Source organism: Bos javanicus, chromosome 27, assembly GCF_032452875.1.
Source record: "Bos javanicus breed banteng chromosome 27, ARS-OSU_banteng_1.0, whole genome shotgun sequence".
Lineage (NCBI taxonomy): Eukaryota > Metazoa > Chordata > Mammalia > Artiodactyla > Bovidae > Bos > Bos javanicus.
Window position 1 is genome coordinate 25228362 of NC_083894.1, and position 25038 is coordinate 25253399.

Sequence of the window (25038 nt, forward strand, 5' to 3'; positions counted from 1 at the left end):
AAATTGTTCCACCAAAATAAAACAGATTTCTTCCTCCAAATATCTCTCCATCCCCAAATCATTTTAGCATTACTATTGCATCGGTTAGTGAGAACAGAAGCTATTTAGTTAATTTCTTCACCACTGACCAATGCAAGTTACAAAATGGCAGCTAGTGTTTCAGGGAGCATTTTAAAACCCTCAAGTTTCAGAAAGCATCTATGTCTAGAAGACACTTCATTTGGATGGGGTACTCTGTATCACCCTAATTAGCAACTGAGCAACACGAGCTGTGTAGAGAACTGGCCTAATGTGGCGGAGCTGGGTTGAGAGCCAGTTCTCTGGAACTTGGCAGCGTGGAGGAGTGCTCTGGGTGCCCATTAGCTAGAGTTGCCTTCAACCCCTAGCTGCTTAGTGGCAGCCTTTTAATGTTTTGTTGGTTTTTCATTAAAGATTGATCTGACTCTGTGGATTTCTAATGTCCTTTTATTTGGTAAGTCAATCCCAGTCTGGCAGCAGCACATACACAAGATGTTTAAAAAAAAAAAAAGTCTTGGCAGAAAGTGACTTTCAAAAGTCAGCTCTAAAATTCCAGAAGAGAAGGGGTGAAAAAAAGCGGGGGTAAGGATGGAATGAGCTGCAAGCACCTCCCACCAGGCCCTGGGACATCTAAGGGGCGGAGAAGCAGGGCTACTCCTCTGCCCTGGGATGCAGAATAGTGGAGAGTGGTGATGGGTCAGCTTGCGCAGTCTTCCCCAAAGGATAAAAACCTTAATGCTGTTTTGTGCAACAGCTTTCAGGTTATTACCTCAGATCCTTAATAAAAGGGAAGTTCATAAGCAAGAGACTAGTTTGGCCCATCAGAGAAGGAAAGAGAAGTTACAATAGTACATTCAAGCTTCATTTTGAGTTCATTGCCAGAAGCCACTGCAGCGGCCAAGGTAGACAAATGTGTGTCATCTGGTCTCGAATACTCTTATTGGCTGGGTGATGTCACCTGACTAACCAATCAAAGTGAGCCTCTCTGGGTCAACTCCAGACTAGCTGGAAACCACCTCATAATGGGCAAGAGTCCCACCGACAATTTATCTTGCATCTAAGGAAGTATCCTGACTATAATTTCTGGCAGAAGCTAATAATGAGAGGACTTGCTAACAGCCTCCTTGATAACTTACTCAAGCGGGACTGTTCTTCCATTGGTTAGGACCAGTGTGCCTGCTGTGGTGAACGGGACTGCCTGGGGCTGATAATCTAAGTTGTATCACCTGTGCCATGGCCAAAGACACCCAAAAATTTAAGACCGTCAGCCTAATCTTCTAAGGGCTGGGTAGAACTTGGTTTATTACAGCTTATGTTCTTACAGCTTGAGCAGTCCTGCTCCCGGGGGTTCTATAGTCGTGTCTGCTGGTGCCAGGCTTTAATATCATACCATATATGTATCATATCAGTATCATATATCTTGAGATACACACACACACATATATACACCTGAAAACTTCACAATAGTGTCTGTTAATGCCAGATTTACTATATATGCTATATATAATAAGCAGGACTTTTCAAGTTAATATAAAGTCCTGGGTTTAGCAACAGTGTCTGTTAATGCCCTAATTAACAGAGTTCTCTGCCTGGAGAAGGGAATGGCAACCCACTCCAGTATTATTGCCTGGAGAATCCCATGGACACAGGAGTCTGGTGGGCTTCAGTCCATGGGGTCACAAAGAGTTGGACACTACTGTGTGACTAACACACTTTCTGCCTGCTGTTCCCTCTGCCTGAAATGCATTTCCCCAGATGTCTGTATGGCTCGCTCACTGATTTCTTCAGGTCTTTACTTGAAAGTCACCTTCTCCTTGATCTAAAATTTCTAAATTTATAAATAATTTAGATTATTTCTAAACACAATCTAAAATTTCAAAGCCTCCCCCACCACCCACATTTCATGTAATGTTTTATCCTTAGCACTTGCACTATCTAAGGTAACATACATTTTCTGTGTTTGTCCTCAAACACCTTCCCCCTCCAGACTGTGAACTCCATGAGGACAGGGATTTTGTGTAGCTGACACATAGTAGGCAACCAATTAATATTTGCTCGATGAAGTTGTTGTTCTTCTTCAGTTGCTAAGTCATGCCCATCTCTTTGCACAAGAAGAGCGTTATTTATTGAGACTGTGCTGTGTTCAAGGCCCCATGCTATTTGCTATGGGAGATGTGAGAGCCTCTACGATGGCCTGTGACTTCTAAGAGCTCACCAAGCAGTTGGCAAGGAAATGAGAGCTAACAATATAAAACATGATGGCAAGTGCCAGATGAATGAGCTGGATAACAACATGAGCAGTCTTCTGAGGAAGGAGAGGCCAGAAAAGGCCCAAATGGTCAGTGTAGGCCCTGTGGATAAGGTGAGCCTTGAACTTGACATTAGAAGAGGCAAGTGTTTGAAAAGTGTCAAAGAATTGGAAGGGTGTTGTAGGTGAGGGGTTTACCTTCTTCAGTGATTTGCTGATAAGACACTCAGCCCTTCTAGTGCAGAAGCCACAAGAGGTCTCTGACTCATGCCCCAGCTGACACCTTGGGCTTGGTGCTACCCTCAAATAAAATGTGCAGGCGCCCTCCTAGTGTCTTGGTCACCTCCAGGTTGGGCAAGCTGTATGTCTCTTGCTTTGTCATCTAATGACCAATGCGAGCACTCAGGCTTCTCTGGTGCTGGCCTCCAGGGATGAGGGTATTTTAGGAGTTGAGCAGCCTCATTTAGCCAAAGAGTGCACACAACACAGGCCCACTAATCCTGGGATTTTATCTCTATTCCTGCTGTAATGGTATCTCATTTAAAAGCATTTATGGTAGTGAGCAGTTCAGTACCATGGAAGTTTACAGATTACTGAAGACTATTGTTTTTAAAACCAAGCTTTAAGACCTACTAGGTACAATGCAGATATGCAGATGACACCACTCTTATGGCAGAAAGTGAAGAGGAACTCAAAAGTCTCTTGATGAAAGTGAAAGTGGAGAGTGAAAAAGTTGGCTTAAAGCTCAACATTCAGAAAACGAAGATCATGGCATCCGGTCCCATCACTTCATGGCAAATAGATGGGGAAACAGTGGAAACAGTGTCAGACTTTATTTTGGGGGGCTCCAAAATCACTGCAGATGGTGACTGCAGCCATGAAATTAAAAGACGCTTACTCCTTGGAAGGAAAGTTATGACCAACCTAGATAGCGTATTAAAAAGCAGAGACATTACTTTGCCAACAAAGGTCTGTCTATTCAAGGCTATGGTTTTTCCTGTGGTCATGTATGCATGTGAGAGTTGGACTGTGAAGAAGGCTGAGCGCTGAAGAATTGATGCTTTTGAACTGTGGTGTTGGAGAAGACTCTTGAGAGTCCCTTGGACTGCAAGGAGATCCAACCAGTCCATTCTGAAGGAGATCAGCCCTGGGATTTCTTTGGAAAGAATGATGCTAAAGCTGAAACTCCAGTACTTTGGCCACCTCATGCGAAGAGTTGACTCATTGGAAAAGACTCTGATGCTGGGAGGGATTGGGGGCAGGAGGAGAAGGGGACGACAGAGGATGAGATGGCTGGATGGCATCACTGACTCGATGGACATGAGTCTGAGTGAACTGTGGGAGTTGGTGATGGACAGGGAGGCCTGGCGTGCTGTGATTCATGGGGTCACAAAGAGTCGGACACGACTGAGTGACTGAACTGAACTGAGGTACAATGCTTGTACAACTAAAATATAAAAACACAGGGGAATTGATTCTGAGGCTATTGAGTGGTGAGTCATTCATGAAATGCCCTCTGAACTCTATAGGTTTTTTAGTTGTACCTGTTTTATAGCCTTTTTTTTTTTTTTTTGGTCTCCATCATCACTTTCAGCCTGTGAGGTATCATTTTTCATTCTCAGCTTTAGTTTCTGATTATCTGTGGACTGGGAATCCAGATTGAGTAAATCATTTTAGTTATTATTGAAAAAGAACATAGGCTTTGATCAAGGTCCTCTATGTATGTGTCTCAGTGCCCAGGATGGGGGTCACCTCTGTTTGCCACTCAGCCCTTACCTCCTCTAGGTTAGCACTCAGAAGGCTCTTTTCCATGCATCCTGATATTTACCTGTGGTCAAGATGAGTGACCTATGGAAAGGGAAGAAATTCTACAGGCTGAGGAGAAGAGAGACTGAGAAGCGAGGGGTTGGGCAGTAAAAGTACACAAACTCCCCACAAAATGGGATCTCTGCATGAGTCAGGTTTTATACTTAAAATTTTTTATTGAGATGTTATTGACATGTAACATTGTATTAGTTTTAGGTATACAACATAATGGCTTGATATGTGTATATATTGCTAAATGATCACTGCAGTAAATCTAATTAGCGTCCATCATAATATATAGTTACAGTAGAAATGCATGTGATGAGAACTTTCAAGATGTACTGTCTTAGCAACTTTCAAATATACAACACAGTATTGTTCACTATAGTAACCACGCTGCACATTTTATCTCCAGAACTTATTTGTCTTGTAACACGAAGTTTGTACCTTTTGGTCACGCACACCCAGTTTTTGCAAACCCTCCACCCCCTGCCTCTGTCAACCACTGGCCTATTCTCTATCAGTTCATTATAAAACATCATGCAGTGTTTGTCTTTCTCTGTCTGACTCACTTCACTTAGCATAATGCCCTCAAGATGCATCTGTGTTGTAGCAAAAGTCAGAATTTCCTTCTTTTTCATGGCCAAATAATATTCCATTATATAAATACCACTGCAATGAACATGAAGCTGCAGATGTCTTTTCAAAATCGTGTTTTTGTTTTTTTCAGGAAGAAAACTGGAAGTGGGATTGCTGGATCATATGGTAGTTCTATTTTTAAGCTTTTAAAGAACGCTGGCACTGTTTTCCACAGTGGCTGCACCAGCTTACATTCTCACCAGAAGTGCACAGGTGTTGCCTTTTCCCCACATTCTCATAAACACTTGTGATTTTTTACCTTGTTGATAATAGCCATTCTGATCAGATATATGATGTGAACATTTCTTCCATTATGTAGGTTGTCTTTTCATTTTGTTGATGATTCGTTTCCTGGGCAGAGCCTTTTTAGTTTGGGGGAGTCTCATTTGTATATTTTTACTTTTGTGGCTTAGTTCTTATTTTTTTGTTGTCTGGTTTTGCCACATTGTGACTGATCATTCTTTTGTCCAAGACAAGACAATGACTGGTTAATTATGAAAGTAACACTCGCCACACAAACCCAGCAGAAAGATTGTGGGGGAAATGGTTTCAGTTTAGGGTTAGACCCACCAGTTAGTGTTTCTCTTCATTTGCAGCTAAAAACACTGTAATACTGTGACAGATATTTAAGAAGGATAAGATGATGAAGTTCAAACCAGTCAATGATGAAGGAGATCAAACCAGTCCATCCTAAAGGAAATCAGCCCTGAGTATTCATTGGAAGGACTGATGCTGAAGCTGAAGCTCCAGTACTTGGGCCACATGATGTGAAGAGCAAACTCCCTGGAAAGGATCCTGATGCTGAGAAAGATTGAAGGCAAAAGGAGAAAGGGGAGGCAGAGGATGAGATTGTTGGATGGCATCACCAACTCAATGGACATGAATTTGAGCAAACTCCAGGAGATGGTGGAAGACAGGAAAGCTTGGCATGTTGCAGTCCACTGGGTCACAAAGAGTCAAACATGACTTAGCAACTAAACAACAAAAACAACTAAAGATGATGATGGGAGACTCGTTGTCTACAAACCCAATCTCCCCCAGATTGGAGCCTCCATTAGAAAAAATAAACTTCAGAAGAGTTTACCAAAAATATTTAAATTCCTAGGTGAGAGAGACTTTCTTACTCTTCTTTTTTTCTAGGCTCTGACTACATGGAAGAAAAGATACCCTCTTCAGAGATAGTCTTGCTACCCAAAAGATTCCCTCTCTGCTGGGTTCTTAGAAACCTTTGGGTTATTTGAATCTCAGATTAACCCATGTTGTATGACATGTAATCAATCAGGGAGATTTTTCAACGAAAATCGTACAGTTTTGCAGAAATTGGTTTATACTTTTTTCCTTCTCTAATACAATGCAGTTCAGTAGCTCCATTCATTCCTCTCCTAAGATACTCTCAAATAAAGGTTTCCAAAATCATTTTCCATTTAGCAAGTGTTTTTCCTATCTCGTGATTTACTCCTGTTACTTTTAAAGTAGTCTCTGCACTTGATTGGAAGGTATGACTCTGATGCAAACTCAGCTCTTCTGGCCTGTTGACAAGGGGAGTTTTGCTGTAAAAGATGAATTAGGAAGCAATAACTGAGTAGAACTAAAATAATCAATGCAATTGCCCTTTGGTGCATTTGGGGGCTAATGATATATAAGTCAATATGGCTGAAAAAGAAGAATAAATGTCAAACTAAATACCAAAGAATGAATAACCCACTGTAACATTGCTAGAGTCCTAAGTTCCCAGTATGCTAAGATTGTTCTGAGAACCACGTCAATACACTAGTCTCAAGGTAATTACAAAATTCTAAAAAGCCAATACTTACTTTGTCAAAGGCACAAGTGGAAATCCAACCTGGAATGTGAGGAAATTAACACAGAGTTCTGCTTGTGCTCAAGCTGGGGCAGTTAACCATTATTCTTGAAAGAATATTTATACTGAGAACTTCCTTTTAAAACTCAAAATACTAGAGAATCATACAGGCTGGAAAGGACTTAAGAAACTATCTAATTGCTTTGTTTTCTATATTTGGAAGCTGTACCTCAGAAAAATTAAGTGAATTGTCCATGGTCACATTGCTGGCTTATGCCTCCTGGCTGGCGCAGTGATCTTTAAATGTGCTTATCTTGATGTCCTTGTCTTACATGTCACTCAAATTCTCTCCCCCTTCTTCTTCTTCTTTCAGTATTTATTTACTTATTTGGCTGGTCTTGGTTGTGACACCTTAAATGTAGTTCCCTAACCAAGGATTGAACCTGGGTCCCTTGCATTAGGAGCATAGAGTCTTAGCCATTGGACCACCAGGGAAGTCCCTCTGTCTCCCTTGTTCTATTGCAAAAGAGCATCTCCTTTAAAAAATAAAAAATAGATGACCAGTCCAAGTTTGGTGCATGAAGCAGGGCACTCAAAGCCCGTGCTCTGGGACAACCCAGAGGGATGGGGTGGGAGGGGGGTTCAGAATGGGAGGGGACACATGTGCACCTGTGGCTGATTCATGTCTATGTATGGCAAAAACCACCACAATATTGTAAAATAATTATCCTCCAATTAAAATAAATGAATTAATTTTTAAATGTCTCCTTAGCTTTTTAACTATTTTACAATGATTATTTTCTAAGAAACAGCAGACATGTGAAAAATTCTTTAAGCTAAGTAGGATTTACTCTTTTGTAAGAAATGTTTATATTTGTAAGGGAAATCTCTAAATGTAGGGGTGTCTCCCTCCATGTATCAGGAAGAGAAAGATGACCAAATCTCTAGAATCTCTGAACCATGAAGAAGGCAATGACTTAAATCTGTACAACCTTGCCGTTCTTTACTGTGCCCTTCCTGATAACCCCCCATTATTCACCCTCTTTTGTCTTTAGCTGAAGATGGTATTTAAGGTGAGGGCTTGGGCCATTTTGACAAGTTCCTCGATTCTCCTTGGTCTCTCCCATGTATTTCTGTTACTAAACTTTTGTTTGATTTTCTCCTGTTAATATGTCCTATGTCAATTTGGTTCTTAGACCAGCCAGAAGAACCTAGAGGGGTAGAGGAAAATGTCTTCCTCCCCCACACTATGTTATAAGGTAAGTAAATATTGAATAAACATCCCTTGGTACTAACACATAAACAAGTAAGGTGAATTCTACAGAGACTACAGGCCATAGGGCTTGCAGTTAGACCAGATTGGCAGAAGAACCTCTGGAGGAACCGGATAAGGGTTCACAGGTGTTCAGTGAAAATGAGATAGCCCAACACTGGTGGCCTCAAAATGCAGGAACAACAGCCTACACAGGGATAAAATAAACTAAGGAAAATTAGTATTCATAGCCCTTTAAATAAGAAGGCCAGGCCCATGTCAGAAGCCAGAGAAGATAGATGGAAGAACTTGAATCCCAAAGATAGGAAAATGGACGAAAATATCAGTGCTGGCTTCAGCAGCACATATACTAAAGTTGGAACAATGCAGAGAAGATTAGCATGGCCCCTGCACAAGGATGACATGCAAATTTGTAAAGCATTCCATATTTTTCAACCTAGATGTCCATCGACAGATGAATGGATAAAGAAGTTGTGGTATATGTATACAATGGAATATTACTCAGCCATAAAAAGAATGCATTTGAGTCAGTTCTAATGAGGTGGATGAACCTAGAACCTAGTATATAGAGTGAGGAGAGTCAGAAAGAGAAGGATAAATACCATATTCTAATACATATATATGGAATCTAGAAAAATCGTACTGAAGAATTTATTTTCAGGGCAGCAATGGAGAAACAGACATAGAGAATAGTCTTATGGACATGAGGAGAGGGGAGGAGAGGGTGAGATGCATGGAAAGAGTAACATGGAAACTTACATTACCGTATGTAAAATAGATAGCCAATGGGAATTTGCTGTATGTCTCAGGAAACTCGAACAGGGGCTCTGTATCAACCTAGAGGGGTGGGATGGGGAGGGAGATGGGAAGGGGGTTCAAAAAGGAGGGGATATATGTATAGCTGTGGCTGATTCGTGTTGAGGTTTCAGAGAAGACAGCAAAATTCTGTAAAGCAATTATCCTTCAATAAAAAATAAACTAATTTTAAAAACCAATTTAAAAAAAAGTAGACAAGGAGTTTGAGGTATGGGTGTGTGAGTGGGTGATTACCCTGTTTACAGCTTGTATGCTTGAAAACATCCCTTCAGGGAGGAGATGTGTGTATCCTTGTGGCGGATTCACTTTGCTGTACAGTAGAAACTAACACAACATTGTGTTAATTTAATTTTAAAATAAATAAAAACTGTATTTAAAAAAAAATCAGGGTGAGGAAAGGAAGTAATGTCAAAGATGACCAAATATTGTCAAAAGGCTGGAAATAAAAAGCAGGCACTTGATCCCAAGCTGGTGGGTAAATGGAATGAGTCAACTGGTAAGTCTTTTAACCCCAGGACTACGTTGGGTCTGGTGGGGAAATTTTTTTTTTTTAACTTTTTATTTTGTTTTGGCATATGGCCAACTAACAATGTTGTGATAGTTTCAGGGGGACAGCACAGGGACTATGCACACAGCATACACAAAGCTATACAGATACAGGTATCCATTCTCACCCAGCCTTCCCTTAGTGACGAAATCTTGGTCCCAAAGTTGAGTCCCAACGCTAGCCATGCCTCCTTCATCCATTGATTCATTTGTGTAATATCTATGAACACCCACTGTGTGCCAGGTGCTCTATTATGTGCTAAGGGACAAATTAATGACTAAGACAGACATAGTTCCTGTCTTTGCAGACACCACACACATCACTACACAATCATCCATTTACCTTTGTGGCAAAAGTTATGAAAGGCAAGCCTAGCATACAATGAGAATTCATAAAAGGGGGATCTCACTTTGCTTGAAGACAAGGGGAAGTTGTGGTATCAGCTTTTAAAATGGAAATGAATATCTAATGGAAGGTAGGTAATTTGCATTTTATGCCTATAAATACACCAACTGTTACTAATCAGTAATACCAAACAGAAGTGTGTACCTGAACAGACCATGTGCATTAGATGCTCAGCAAGGAGGGGGAGAAAGGGATTCCACTGGGGAAGCAGAGGGCACGGGAGAAGCTGGGTCCCTAGAGCTGCTGGATGAAAGCAAAGGTGAGGCTCCTGCTCACTTTCACTTAGAACCTATGAGGAACTGGGTCGCTGAGCACAAATAAGGCAGCAGTGCAGCCTGAAGTCAGTCTCTGACAAAACTCAGTGCCCCAGTTCTGATTCCCGACCGACGTTTGGTTTCCTCGGTACTAAGGGCTGCTGTGCACCCTACTTCCTTATTTCTCAGCCCCATTAACCCAGGTTTTATGAACTGTTCCCAGACTTCTGGATATTGTTTACCCACGTGCCAGATCTTTGCTGGTAAGAATTAGGACAGTACAGAGTCTGGGCTGTTACAAGGTGATAAGCATGCCTGGCTGATTGCAGGCCAGTCCTTGGGTTTTTGATGTATCTTTGGATTCACGTTCCCATGACCAAATTCCATCACACTACGCAATTCGCAGGGAAGCCCGTCCCTGTAAGATCAGCCGCTAGAACTCCAGACTCTGCCACCTCAACCAGGTTCCTTGGCCCACAGTCATGCATCCTTTCCTACACAAAGCTAAGTAAATAAATCAGTCTTTACTTTAACGAGTACCTTCTGAAAACATGCTTCAACCAAAGGTGGAATTCTAATGGTAGGCGTATGGGCATGGTGGGTTTGTCAGAGCAGAGGTTTGTGGGTGCAGGACTTTGGGCACCTAAGTAGCACACCACACGCTGGACCAACAACCCCACCACTTACAGATACAGCAGACATGCCCTCCAGTTGCCAAAGCCTTCTCTGTCTGGGTGTGTGGAACGCATGCCCTAGAAAAGAAGAAAACTTGATGACAGTGTCTTAGGAATAATAAACCTCAAGTGAAAGTGGACATTTGAGCAGAATTTTGAAGGATAGTCAGGCTGGCGAGCTTTGAGCTGCCTGGGGTGAGGGGGAACCTCGGCAAAGCTCTGGTTTCTGATTGACCATCTTGTGCTCAGAGGCTGAACCTCGGCAAAGCTCTGGTTTCTGATTGACCATCTTGTGCTCAGAGGCTGAACCTCGGCAAAACTCTGGTTTCTGATTGACCATCCTGTTCTCAGCTAAAAATCAGCAATGCCCTTCCCTGGTTTCTCTCATTATCCTCCTTCCTCAGAGAGATCATCTCAGCCCAGAGACAAAAAGCTGTTATTCTGGCTTCTGTTTTGTGTTTTGTTGACGTCCTAAGAAATGTACTGTCTCTTCAGGTATAAATTGGGGTTAACACCCCTGTCTTGGTGTTGATTGTTACCAGAATGGAACATGTGAGGGAATTTAACAAAGTTGGGTTCCTACCCCCTTACCAAAAACACTTTGACTAGTTTTGAATATTTTGTTCATTCCATGATTATTGTTTGAACACCTACTATATGCCAGATGCCGTTCTGAGTAGAGGTAACAGTGGATAAGATGAAGTTCCTGTCCTTGTAGGTCTGACTTTCTAGTGGAAGAAACAGTCAAGGACGTGTAAGCAAATAAATAATATAAACTCAGATCATTAATGAAAAAAAACAAATAGGGCAGTAAGGTAGAGAATGACTGATGTATTGGAAGTTGACATACACATCTTTCCCTATTAAGCTAGAATTTTAAACCACTGTGCTAAATTTTCCCATAAGTGATTAAAGTGATACAAATAGGGATTAATACTCCAGGACTGACTCACTTATCAGATCATGTTCCAGTCCATAGGTTCTGATTTGGGGTTGGAAACCTTAGACTCTACATACAAGTTGTACTCACATGGCAGGCTGATCAGAAGGCCCAGGTGTAACTTACCATCTCAGCAGACCCTCAAGTCCCCAGGGGGCCACATGAAGTTAAACCCAGGACCAGGTATTTCAAGGGTAGCTCCCAGAGCTCTTTGCATGGTTGTACACAGATTGCCAGAAGCTGAACTGCGGTCTCTGACCCCTTAGATCCTTGGAGCTCTGGAGAGGCTACTTCTTCTTTGTGTAGACAAAGCTGAAGCCTGAATGGTGACTGAATTACAAGCAGGGAATCACGTGTGGCAACTGAACTGCGGGACATGTTGAGTCAAGACAGGGTAGCTCTTAAGTTCCTGGGAAACCTGGGTTTTCTCAGCGTCTGGGTCCGATGTAGACCAGCCCGTCAGCTCTGTATCCTCAGGCAAAGGACCTGGAAAAAGAAGGCACATGCCATGCTGGCATGTTTTATGTGTGTTTACGTAAATGGCCTTATTTTAGGGATAAAAACAATACCTCCATGTACACTTTTAGGTAAGAAGGATCCTGTGGTTTGTTACGCAGGCCAAAGTCTCTTCTCTCTTTTTCTTATATAATCAAACCAAATACAGTTTCATCCTGAAACTAGGAAAGAGGCAATAAGTTGGAAAACTCTTTGGCCAGCTGTCAACTTTGGGATGAAATTTAAAAAAAAAACACAAAACTGCACACAAATTCCAGTCTTCTCTTTCAAATGGAAATCTCAAGTTCCTTCTTGAACTGTAGTTTTTCCAAGATGATAGTGTATCAGTTCTTTGAGTTCTGGTTTCCCACCTCAATGTACTTATTCACGGATTGATTTATTTTTTAATTTATGGGCTGATTTTGATATGTTTATAATAGCTGTCGGTTGTAGAGCACAGTTCCTGAGCTTATTAGGTTTATGATCCAGAAGGGGACAGCAAAGCCACTTTCCTTACAGAATCATGGGCTATTGGAGTTGGACTTTTGCTTCTCTGGGTTTTGCATAAAAAATATGTAGTAGTGTGTATATGTTAATCCCTAACTCCTAATTTCTCCAGTACTCTTGCCTGGAAAATCCCATGGATGGAGGAGCCTGGTAGGCTGCAGTCCATGGGGTCACTAAGAGTCAGACATGACTGAGCGACTTCACTTTCACTTTCCACTTTCATGCATTGGAGAAGGAAAAGGCAACCCACTCCAGTGTTCTTGCCTGGAGAATCCCAGGGACAGGGAAGCCTGGTGGCTGCTGTCTCTGGGGTCGCACAGAGTCGGACATGACTGAAGCGACTTAGCAGCAGCAGCAACCCCTAATTTACCCCTCCTCCCAATTTCCCCATTGGGTAGCCATAGGTTTGTTTTCTATGTCTGAGAGTCTATTTCTGTTTTGTAAATAAGTTCCCTGGTTTCATTTTTTTAGATTCCACATATAAGTGACATCACATGATATTTGTCTTTCTCCTTCTGACTTGTTTCACTTAGTGTGATAATTTCTAGGCCCATCCACATTGCTGCAAATGGCATTATTTCACTCATTTTTTGGCAGCGTAATATTGCATTGTGTGTGTACCACATCTTCGTTATAAACATTGAGTAGTTTAGACTTGAGGTCTCTTTGCACAGATGCTCTTTCTTAGCTGTGTTAATTGGTGAATTCTTGGACTCATTCGGAACTCACTTAGGAAACATACTGCCATCCAACATTGGTGAGAAATATATTGCTCAAATCTGTAGCCCACTGTGATTTTCTAGATACCATCTGAGTTGAGGTATGAATGATTTGAAGCCAACCACATGGATTCCTGTGGAAGAGTGTTCCAGGCTGAGGGAATATTTGGTTTGGGGATCCAGAGTTGAGGACAATGAAGAGACAAAGTCTGGTATGGCTACAGTTTGGGATCAGGGTAGAGAGAAGCATGTGATGAAGACGGAGAGGTTGGCAATGTCTGCAACTGCAGAGCCCTGTGAGCTATGGTAAGGAATTTGAGTTTATTTCACATGCAATCAGGAGACTTTGGAGAGCATTAAACAGGGTAATCATGGGATCCAATATATGTTTTCAAAAGGTTGCTCTGGCTGTTGTGTGGAGAATGGATGTGGTGGGGCAAAGTAGAATAAGAAGACCAGTTAGGAAGCTGGTGGCTGAATGCAGGTGAGGTTGATGGTGACACAGACGAGAGGATGAGAATGGAGATGAAGGTGAATGGAAGGATTTAGGGTACACATTAGCAGTGGCACCAGCAGGACTTGCTGATGGGATGAGAAGGAAAAGGAGAAATCAAGGAAGCCAGTGGCTGCCAAGACGGGGAGGCAGGCAAGTGTTTTAGCTGGAAATGATACCCTCCGTTTTACATACCGTGAGTTGAGGTTGCCAGTGAGACATATATTCCTTTCAATATTCTCTGATTTAGTTTAACATTTGCCTCTATTTTTCTGAATCAAATGAGCCTCCTGTGTCATGCTCCAGAAACTCCGCTCGAGCTCCTGCTTGAAATTCTGAACAAGAATCGGTGGTTCCCCAGTGGCAACAGTGATGTTGTAGACTTGAGAGGATGTCCTTGTGTCCCATTTAGACAGGCCCCTCTTGGTTTCTGGTTGTGCTCAGCTTTTCTTTCCCTTTATAGACCGCCCTGGGGCACCTGCATTACAGGTGGGAGAAGCAATGGGCAGGTAAACCAAGGACACGCAGGAGGTAGAGAGACAACTGGGTCATTGACCCCAATATGTGACCCTCAGGAGCCCAGTATTGGGTGGTTAGCCTTTGGGCTCCTTTCTATTGAGGTTTGGGTGGTAAACAGTAGATAATCAAAGAGACCATATGAGATGAGATGTTTAGTTAGTGTTAGTCACTCAGTCATGCCCAATGGCTCCTCTGTCCATGAGATTGTCCAGGAAAGGATACTGGAGTGGGTTACCATTTCCTTCTCCAGGGCATCTTCCCAACCCAGGGATCAAACCCAGGTCTCCTGCACTGCAGGCAGATTCTTTACTGACTGAGCTTGGGAGAAAATTAAGGTGAGGGGAGAAAGCCAGCATCCCACTGGGAGAGAGGGGTGGGGATCAGGACTGCTTGTGCATGGATATAGAGAAGCCAGAGGAGGGTCTTGAAGAACCAAAGAGATGAGCTCATTTCCTTGAGGACCAGGAATCTGGAGAAAGGATGTGTTCCGATGAGTATGGAAGACATAGGTTACAACTATGAAGAGACGTGAGCCTCCCAGATAAGCAGTAGCAGAAGACTGGGCTGTGGGTACAGGGTGGATTTCAAGGACTAAGCAATGCACTGTAACTCTGTTTTTAGAAGTGTTTTTTTTCTCTCTCTCTCTTTGTTTTTGTTTTTTAGTGCAAACTAAAGCGATCTCTAGGGCTTCACCTGTGGCTCAATGGTAAAGAATCTGCCTGCAATGCAGGAGATGTGGTTCGATCCCAGGGTCAGGAAGGTCCCCTGGAGGAGGAAATGGCAAACTGCTCCAGTATTTTTGCCTGGAGAATCCCATGGACAGAGGAGCCTGGTGGGCTACAGTCCCTAGGCTGAAGCGACTGAGCACACACACACGCAAAGCAATCTCTAGAGGCGACTGACCTGAATGTTCGAGACCATATATTTGACTTTTCCCCACAGATCTTTATATCACTGATATTTCTACTATTATCATGGAGCTGAAATGTAATGTCTGCTCACTAATCTCCATCTATGAATGGTGAAGAGCAGGGGCACAAGAGTCAGAGAACCTAGGTTGGAATCCTACCTGACTCCCATCTACTATGAAATTGGATATATTACTTAAATCCTCTGGGCCTCAACTACTTCATCTTTTAAATGGGAGCAATTATAGTCCCTACCAGGACTGTTGTGAGGATAAAAGGAATGAATACATATTTAGCTCTTGAAATAGTTCCTGGCACATACTAAGCTCACTAAAATACCATTTCTTGCAGGAAAAAGAACAGAGGAGAAAACAGGCCAACACGTTGTAGCCCCCCACGTTTTTGTGAGATCAAGGAAGAGGCCAAAGTGAACCTAGGTCATCTTGGCATGCTGGCATGAGTACCTGGGGACCCACTGGGTCCTACATTAGAGGAAGAAGAGGGTGACTACACTAGTCAATTACAAAGTATGTGGAAAACATGAAAACAGCAATCCAACGTCTGAATCTGCCTCCTAAAAGCATTACTAAGTCATTCCCCGAGCCTGAGACATAGGCTAATGGTGAGATCCCTTGAACCCTCGAAACACCACTGTGACATGTCTGGAGGCTTTCTAGATTAATAGCATTAGAAAAATACTGTTAGAAAAATCCTGCATTAGAAACAGTCTATGCCTGGCTTTTACCACTGTCCCCTTCTATTAATGCCATTTTTCTCCCGAGGAAATGAATGTTTAAAAATTATTTTTAAATGTAATAGAAAGAATTATCAATCCATTAAGGAAAACAAAACCATTCTAATTAACCACCATTCATGGGAAAAGAGCTCGCTGCTGCAGGGCCAGATAAATGCCAATCCAAAGCTACAAAAATTAAGCCAACCACACAGTCAAGTTCAATTATATATCATCCTCACTCAGCCAAATTGATATCTGATTATTTTGCCTCATGGATGCTGATGGAGAGAGAGTGATTTCTCCCTTGGCTGGACCCAGCATCATGAGCAGCTTCTGGTCTTCTGTTCAAGGGACCAAAAAATGTACAGGGCATGCTCAACAGGTAATCTTTCCCCAGATCAACCTGCCTGAGGGAATGGAGACAGGGAGTCTCCATGAGTTCAGAGCAGAGACCACCCCACCCCACCACCACTCCCCCTGGTTCAGAGTTCTTTATGTCTCAGCACAGAGAAGAATTCAGGGAGAGCAAAGTGATAGGTAGGAAGTGATTTATTAAAATAGGATGCTGTGAGGCTTACAAGCAGGTAGGTGAGAAATGCTGCACCCAGGAACTTAGAGGGTTACAGTTCTATAATCAAAGGAAAAGTGGAGAAGGGGAGAAGAATTTATTTGTCTTTCTTGAGTAGAGATCATATTTCCATCATCAGCTTTGCCTCCAGGTTGGGCAGGAGAGTTTCCTTGTCCCTACGTGGTCAAACTGGGTCCACAAATGATTGTTTTTTATGTCCTAAGGATCATTAACTCACTGAGTTCACTGGGCAGGAGGTGGGGCTCATGCCGCCCTTGTTTTATTGTTTGGGGGCATGTCTCATGCCTTTGCTACATGGTTTTGTTGCTAAGCAAGCCTGCTTGATTTTGTGGTCAAGCAAGCCTGGATTCTTGAGTAATCATTAACTTATAGGAGTCTCCCATAGTTTCTCCTACTTACAGTCCCCCAGTGGGATTAACTATTTAATCACCTACCTTGTCGCTTCACTCTAACACTCGGGCAGAAAGAAACTAGGTAGTGATATTTCCCTTTCCGTCAGCAGAAGCAGTTATAACAGTGACAATGAATGTTGCTTTTAAAAATAAACAAATAAAGCCTAGCTTTAAATGACTAAGTCCTTCATTTCATTCTGTTTCATGACCTTGATAGCTAAATGGTTATTTAATGAAGGATTTGTAAGAGCTGTTGCTTCGTATTCAAGAATTAGGGGAGAGCATGGGACTTCTCAGGCGGTGCGAGCAGTAAAGAACCTACCTGCCGGTGCTGGAGATGTAAGAGACGTGGGTTCAATCCCTGGAGAATCCCAAGGACAGAGAAACCTGGTGGGCTGCAGTCCCTGGGGTCTCAAAAGTCAGACACGACTGAAACAACTCAGCATGCACACACGTCCTTCAGATGCTCATATCCACAGTGAAGTAGAGATAATCTCCGAATTTCCCTTTGAATGATTAGGGAATCTAATCCCAGTCCAGGGGATTAGAGATCCCAGTCTAGAGATTTCAGCACTAACCAAGACAAAGAAGTAAATTATAGAGCTAATTATCATCACCCAGGCAAATAAATGCTAGCCATTCATATCTGCTCCTGTTCAAAAGTGCTGTTTGTTGAACTTCAGTAATGCCATGGGACATAATGATATAAATGTTTCTATTTGCTAGAAGGGCCTGCATGGAAACAAAGCCCCAAGAATCCAGCAAAGACTGAGACTGAGAAACATCAAAGAAACACTTCATCACGTTAGGTATCCCTGTGGAACCTTACTGGACAGCCGACAACTGTGGGGCTCTGTCTTGTTTTGATGATAATTCAGCGGGAAGAACTCTTGGACACCTGCCATATCAGCAAATTGTTCTTTCCCAAGAGAAAATTCCATATATTGGTCAAGAGAACCCGTATGGGTTAGGATGAAAAATACACACGTAGGGTTTTTAGAGTAAATGGTAATGACCTTCTACTCAGAGAGGCGAAGACCCTGTGTGTCCGAGATCACAGTTAGGAAGGGGCAGACCCAGGACATGTAACCACCATGTTTTCTAGACAGCCGAGTCACTGCTCTTTCTGTTTCACTGAGCTGCCTTGTAGGGAAAACACTGGAATTACTGGAGTTAAAAAAAAATCAACAGAAATATTCAACTTGCTTTACCCTTGAGACAGACAGCTCTCAAGTGCAAAGGAAAAACTGCTCCATGTCTCACAGCCCACCATGTCCTAGATTTGGGTGGAACTGATGTCTCTGGATCGGTGGAAGTGAGGCAAGCTGCGATTGGGGCTAGACTGGGGACAAGCTGGAAGTGGCTCAAAAGGGTTCTAGCGATCATGAGAGTTTCCCAAAGTACCCCTGGGTTATGGCCCAGGGACTACAGGAACTGAGTGATTGGGAGGAGGCATTCCATCTGGGGAGGACAAGATGGGGGAAGTACGTTCTCTGAGAGAGGAATCCACATCCACACTCTGGGGGTGTGTTTGTTTAGCTGTTTGTTGTTATTGTTGTTCAGTCACTGAGTCGTGTCTGACTCTTCAAGACCCCATGGACTGCAGCATACCATGCTCCCTTGACCTTCAGTATTTCCCAGAGTTTGCTCAAATTCATGTCCATTGCAGACGTTTACTGAGTCTCTACTCTGTGAACTGCATTGTATCTTTTAATGAAATGATTATAAAGGGAACACTTTATAAAGTACACACTTCCATGTGTGTACATAGAAGTGAGGATTGAAGAATAGAGGTTGTGCTTAGTATAAAAGTCATTTGCCTTGGAGTTCCATGTCAAGGGCAAAAAGGACTCCAAATGGGACTACAGCAGGCAGAACAAGACTCCTGGTCTCAGGTAGAAACAGGAGTCAAAGCCACTTTTCTTTTCTCTTTTTTTTTTAAAGGGTAAAGAAAATGGATTTTTTTGTTTAATATTTTCAGTTATTAGTCACTGAAGAGGAAGAGGAGGAGGATGTTATCTGCTACTTAAAATTCCCAGCAATTTCCAGAAAAGTTTTCATTCCATATTTGCTAGACACAGTCTATATTCATTGTGAAATGGAGTGGTGAATGAATTGGTGAAAGAACGACTAGTCAGATCTCATTTGAAGAACCGTGTTGAGCTGGCTGATTTTTCCAATTAACTAGGATTTCCTATAGCTGTGGAGTCACCTGGCTTTAACCATGTTATTTGATCATATTTTTAGTGCCTCAGTCATGTTTCTTTCTTCTTAAACATATTTTATGGAACATAATTTTACCTTTTCATTGGTTGCTTTACTCTGTACAACTATGGCTTTGGGGCGTTGGAAATGTGAGCTGTTTGCCCCCACCCTGCAGTGATTTTTTTTCTTGGAGCTTCTGTCTCCTTTTCACCTTACCCATCATCACGAGTGTGTGCTACCATGAGCCAGACTTGCCCTAGGCACCTGGAAACAACAGTAAACCAGCTGGATGTGCCTCCTTTACAGAGTTTCCAGTTTAATCTGGAACTCAAACAAACCAGGCAAATAATTACAATCTCAAGTTAATTCTTTCTTTTGCTTCAGTTCCCTGACCAAGGATCAAACCCACGCCTCCTGCAGTGGGAGCACAGAGCCCTAACCACTGACCACCAGGAAAGCCCCTGAGGTCAATTCTATGAAGGTAACTGCTAAGATAGAGAAAAATACTAGAAAAAAGTGAGTGTTCCTATAGCAGGGTGGGTCCTGAAGACCATGCCCTGAAGGTGACAGTTTAGCCACGACCGGAAGGAGGAGGCAAGTCAATTGTGGGGGAAATGCCTGGCAACTCTTCCCCTCAACCTTCCCCTCAATCTTGTTGCTAAAGTTGGCCAGCAAATATCAGAAACTCGCGTCTGTTAAATCATTAATCTCATGTTCACAGGAAATATAGATGTTGCTCTTAAGGGGATTTCAGGTTTTCCTTAGGTGAAAATATATGTTTGTCACAGCTATTTTATTCCCTCTTCATCTCACTTTGGAAAGACCTGCAAAGCACTGACTCACAGGGGAGTGAAAAATGAATAATGCACGGCCCCCTCCACCTTAGGAATTGTGTTTCTCTAGGTGAGTGAGGTTGCTTTGTGGTAACAGGTAATCCCCAAATCTCAGTGGCTTAATGTATTAGTAGTTTATTTCTCACTCACACAATTTCCAAAGTGGATCAACAGCTCTCTTACAAGTCATTACTCAGAGATCTGGCCTCGTTTGATCTCCTGATTCTGGCCCCCTTTGATCTCCTGATTCTGGCCCCTATCCACAGAAGGTGAAGAGGGGCTGGAAGTTCAAATATTTTTAAAGGCTAGTCTTGCAAGTTGCGTTAGATTATTTCCACCCAAATCCCAGGTGGCACTAGTGGTAAAGAACCCACCTGCCAATCCAGGAGGCATAAGAGACTTTGGGTTGGGAAGATCCCCTGGAGAAGGGCATGGCAACCCACTCCAGTATTCTTGCCGGGAGAATCCCCATGGACACAGGAGCCTGGCGGGCTATAGTCCATGGTGTTGCAAAGAGTCAGACACGAATGAAGCAACCCAGCAGGCACACACACTTGCAAGTTGCTTACATTATTTCCACCCAATTCCAAGCACATAGCTTCACATTAACTGCAAGGGGACTGAAAAGTGGGATATCCCTATGTCTCCAGAAAGAAGAAATGGGAGTGCTGAAGATACGTCTGGCCTCCATTGTAGGACGTTCTTAATTTAGTGGCCCAGAAAGATCATTAGACACCACAGTGTCCTTATTTGGAGAAATTATCAAAAGTGTTAACCAGAGTTGGAAACAAAGATGGGAGTCCACAGAGGTGACATTGATTAATTCCGATTAATCAGTAACGGATAGCTGAGAACAAGTCTGCTAGAGAAACCGGGTTTGATCAGGATCTTATAGGATAAATAGGTATTTAATTTGTAGAAATAAAAGAGTGAAGTTAGACAAAGGCACAAAAATGTGAAAGTTCATACCAGCCAGAAAGGGTAAGGCATCTTGTAAGACTGGAGGAAACAAGAGTGGAAAAAAAAAAGATGGACTAGATTCCCAAGGGCCTTGGATATGAAGTTAAATAGTTTGGCTTTTGGTCTATGGAAAACAGGAAACCATGAAAGCTTTTCGAATAAGTGGTAATATCATGAATTTTGTGTTTTAAAAAGAGGTATTTTCTTTTCCATGTCTTTGGTTGTTGGCTGAGGTTAGTGGAGAGCTCAATGTCTGGTAATTAAGGATGTTACTACTTCATAATAGGTTATTTCTTTTCTTTGGAGAATTGATAATACTTTCTGTGTGCTGGAAAAGCTCATTAGTCCTCCATGTCATCAAGAATAGCGCTGATGAATTAAATATCCCTATAAGGCCTATGTACTTTAGTGAACTGTGGCACAAATGACATGTAAAAATGTTACAAGTTACATCATCTGTCAGCCTTGCAGAGAACTCGATCCAAATGCTATTAGGAGAACCGGAGCCACGTGCCAGCTCCTCAGCAGAGCTCAGAACACTGACATTAGAGTTCAGGGATTGTTGGCAACCCTTTGGCTCTGTTGTCATCCGTACCTTTGAGTTCCAGCTTTCAACTTGTTTCTGGTTGGCTAATAACAGCCCATATACCTTATTTTATTTTTAATTGGAGAATAATTGTGTTACAATGTTGTGTTGGTTTCTGCTGTACAACAACCTGAATCAGCTATAAGTACACATACATCCCTCCTACCGGCGCCTCCCTGCCACCCGTCTCGGTCATCGCAGAGCACTGAGCTGAGCTCCCTGTGCTCTCCAGCAGCTTCCCAGGGGCTGTCTGTTTCACACATGGCAGCCTATATATGTCAGTGCTCCTCTCTCAATTTGCCCCACCCTCTCCTTCCCACTCTGTGGCTACAAGTCTGTTCTCTGCATCTGCATCACTATTTTTGCTCTGCAAGTAGGTTCATCAGCATCACTTTTCTAGATTCCATATATTTGCATTAATATACTATATTTGGGGCTTCCCAGGTGGACCAGTGGTAAAGAATTTGCCTGCAATACAGGAGATGTGGGTTCAATCCCTGGGTCAGGAAGATCCCCTGGAGGAGGGCATGGCAACCCACTCCAGTATTCTTGCCTGGAGAATCCCATGGACAGAGAAGCCTGGCAGGCTACAGTCCATAGGGTCACAAAGAGTCAGACATGACTGAAGCAACTGAGCATAGCGTGGCACAGCACACACTTTATTTGTTTTTCTCTTTTTGACCTACTTCACTCTGTATGACAGACTCTAGGTCCATACACCTCACTGCAACTGGCTGAGTTTTTGTTCCTTATTATGAACCGTCCATATCTTAAACTTTAACCCAAAAGATAAAGCTCCATCTCTTCGAGGAACTCAGTCCCACTGCTCCTCTGTAGTGTTAATAATTACACGTACTTCTCCATTACAGCGTTTGTCTAAATGCACGGAAATTTAATTTAAGTCCTAACATAATCGAAGTTTCCTTAGTTTCTTTGTAGCTCTTCCACCAAGGTCCCAACCCTTTTCATTCCCACATCCCCAGTCTGAAGAACGATTAAAAATACAAAGAGACACTGATGGGTCTTATGGACTCTGAGGGAGAGGGAGAGGGTGGGAAGATTTGGGAGAATGGCAATGAAACATGTAAAATATCATGTAGGAAACGAGTTGCCAGTCCAGGTTCGATGCACGATGCTGGATGCTTGGGGCTGGTGCACTGGGACGCCCCAGAGGGATGGTATGGGGAGGGAGGAGGGAGGAGGGTTCGGGATGGGGAACACATGTATACCTGTGGCGGATTCATTTTGATATTTGGCAAAACTAATACAATTATGTAAAGTTTAAAAATAAAATTAGAAAAAAAAAATACAGAAACATAAAAACCCTGATGCTATGCAATCTTTCTCCAAGGAAGTTTAACACACCTCTCTTAAGTAGAAGTCTCTGTTGGTTCTTCATCCAATGACCAGTTCTTTCCTTACTCCTTGGTGTCAAAACCCTGATTTTGTCCAAATATCCTGAACTTTCCCCTCATCTGACTCAGGAATAAACCCAGATTAATCTAGCCATGGCATATTTCTGTTCCTTGTCAGTGATGGACTTAAGGGTGACCCAGTCTAGACAATGAGGCATGAGTACAGGTCTGCTTGGGGGTTCCTGGGAAACGTCGCCTTGATTTTGAAGAGCACAGATACCAGTCTTTGTTTCTCTTCTTCCTTTGGATGCTGTTGTGTCAAGAAACAGTGCCCGGCACAGCAGTGGCCACCTTGCAGCCCTGGGGGAGCCCCACTGAAGCAATGCCAGTGCCCTGGGGAAAACCAAGCAGAAAGGTGAGAGGAGCCTAGGGTTCTGGTGGCATTGCAAAGTCACCACCTTAACCAAGCCCAGAGGAGGTCTCCATCAAGGACCTCTTTTATGTGAGATGACTTCTTTTCTTTACTTTTATAAGCTGATCAGTTTGAAGTTTTCTGTTACCTACAGCAGAAGCACTGCGGTGATGCACACCATTTCTTCCCATCCCAGTGATTCTTCCCATCCCAGTGAGGAAAGCAGATAGTCAAAGCAGAGGGTTCCTGTTATATCACTCCAGGCTATACCACCAAATCAAACCAGCCAATCTTGAAGGAAATCAACCCTGAATATTCACTGGAAGGATTGACGCTGTAGCTCCAATACTTTGGCCAACTGATACAAAGAGCCGACTTATTGATGCTGGGAAAGATTGAGGGCAGGAGGAGAAGTAGGTGATAGAGGATGAGATAGTTGGATGGCATCATCAACTCAATGGACATGAGTTTGATCGAACTCTGGGAGATAGTGAAGGACGCGGAAGCCTGGCGTGTTACAACTGAACAACAAGGATATAACGTAATCGGTGCCCCTGGGCCTGAACAAAGAAGGTTCCAGAAAGCAGGCAGTGAGCAAATGACTTCATCTGAGTCACAGAGGAGATCAGGGAGAAAGCCAGGGAGAAGGTAACCAAGACAGTGGCTTCCTCCTCGAAGGCCAGCTGAAGCATGAAGCCTGGTGCTTCTGGCTCTGATTCCTTCTGCCCACAAACTTGGGCCACTTCGCTCAACATCTCAAAGCTTCAGCATTTCTCATCTGTAAGATATATGCCTCGCGGGTTGTTGGGAGAATAGAAAATAATGCATGATACTTCCTCTCCTGTAGTACTTACAGCCCAGGCAGTGTGGGCATACAGTGAATGTATACATTTTATCTTAACAAGCATGATGATTCTTAAACTTTTGCTCCATCAGATCTTTGATGGTAGCAAAGAACCTCTGGGTCATTTACTCTTTTATTGTCAATTGATCTACCAATTTATAGAAGAGAAAGGAAGGAAAGTGTCCCACGAATGAGGCTCAACTCACAACTATGATCAGGGACTCATGACTTCATATCTGACACCCAAACAACTCCATCTCCTGTATGTGAAAGCTCACACGGATCAAGAAGGATCTCAGGATCATACCCGAGAACCACTTTTCCCCCTCAGATTTATTGAGAAATAATTGCCATATAACATTGTGTAAGTTTAAGGTGTATAATGTGTCAAATTGATACACTTATATATTACAAAATGACTACCACTGTAGCTAACACCTGCATCACATCATATAATTGTTATCCCTTTTTTTGTGGGGAGAACATTTAAGATCTACCCTCTTAGCAATTTTCAAGTAAATACTTAAGATAGCATTATTAACTATAATCACCATGCTGTGCATTACATCAGGTCCCCAGAACTTATCCATCATATAAAGTGGAAGCATGTATGCTTTGACCAACACCTCCCCATGTCCCCTACCCCAGGCCCTGATAACCACCGTTCTAATCTCTGTTTCTATGATTTCAGAATTTTTAGATTCCATGTATAAATGATACCATATAGTATTTTTCTTTCACTGACTTATTTTGCTCAGGCTGTTGGCCTCAAAGAGTAAGATGTTGTTACAAAGAGCAAGATTTCCTTCTATCTTAGGACTGTATGTACATCTTATGTATTTACCCATTGATAGATACTGATTGTTTCTATATCTTGACTATCATGAATGAACACAGAGTATAGATATTTCTTGGAGATTCTGATTTCATTTCCCTTGGATATGAACAGAAAGTGGAATTTCTGGATCATATGGTAGTTCTGGGCTCCCCTAGTGGCTCAGTGGTAAAGAATCTGCCTGCCAATAAATGTATAATTATGGTTGACTCACGTTGTACAGCAGAAA

General features: G+C 42.6%; 1 non-coding gene across 1 annotated transcript; it reads left to right on the plus strand.

Annotated features, from left to right (window-relative positions):
* The first annotated feature begins 8110 nt into the window (after window positions 1-8110).
* On the plus strand, window positions 8111-8217 carry LOC133240164 (U6 spliceosomal RNA). The gene has a single exon (XR_009734144.1). It is a non-coding gene; the product is annotated as a U6 spliceosomal RNA (small nuclear RNA).
* Window positions 8218-25038: the final 16821 nt, after the last annotated feature.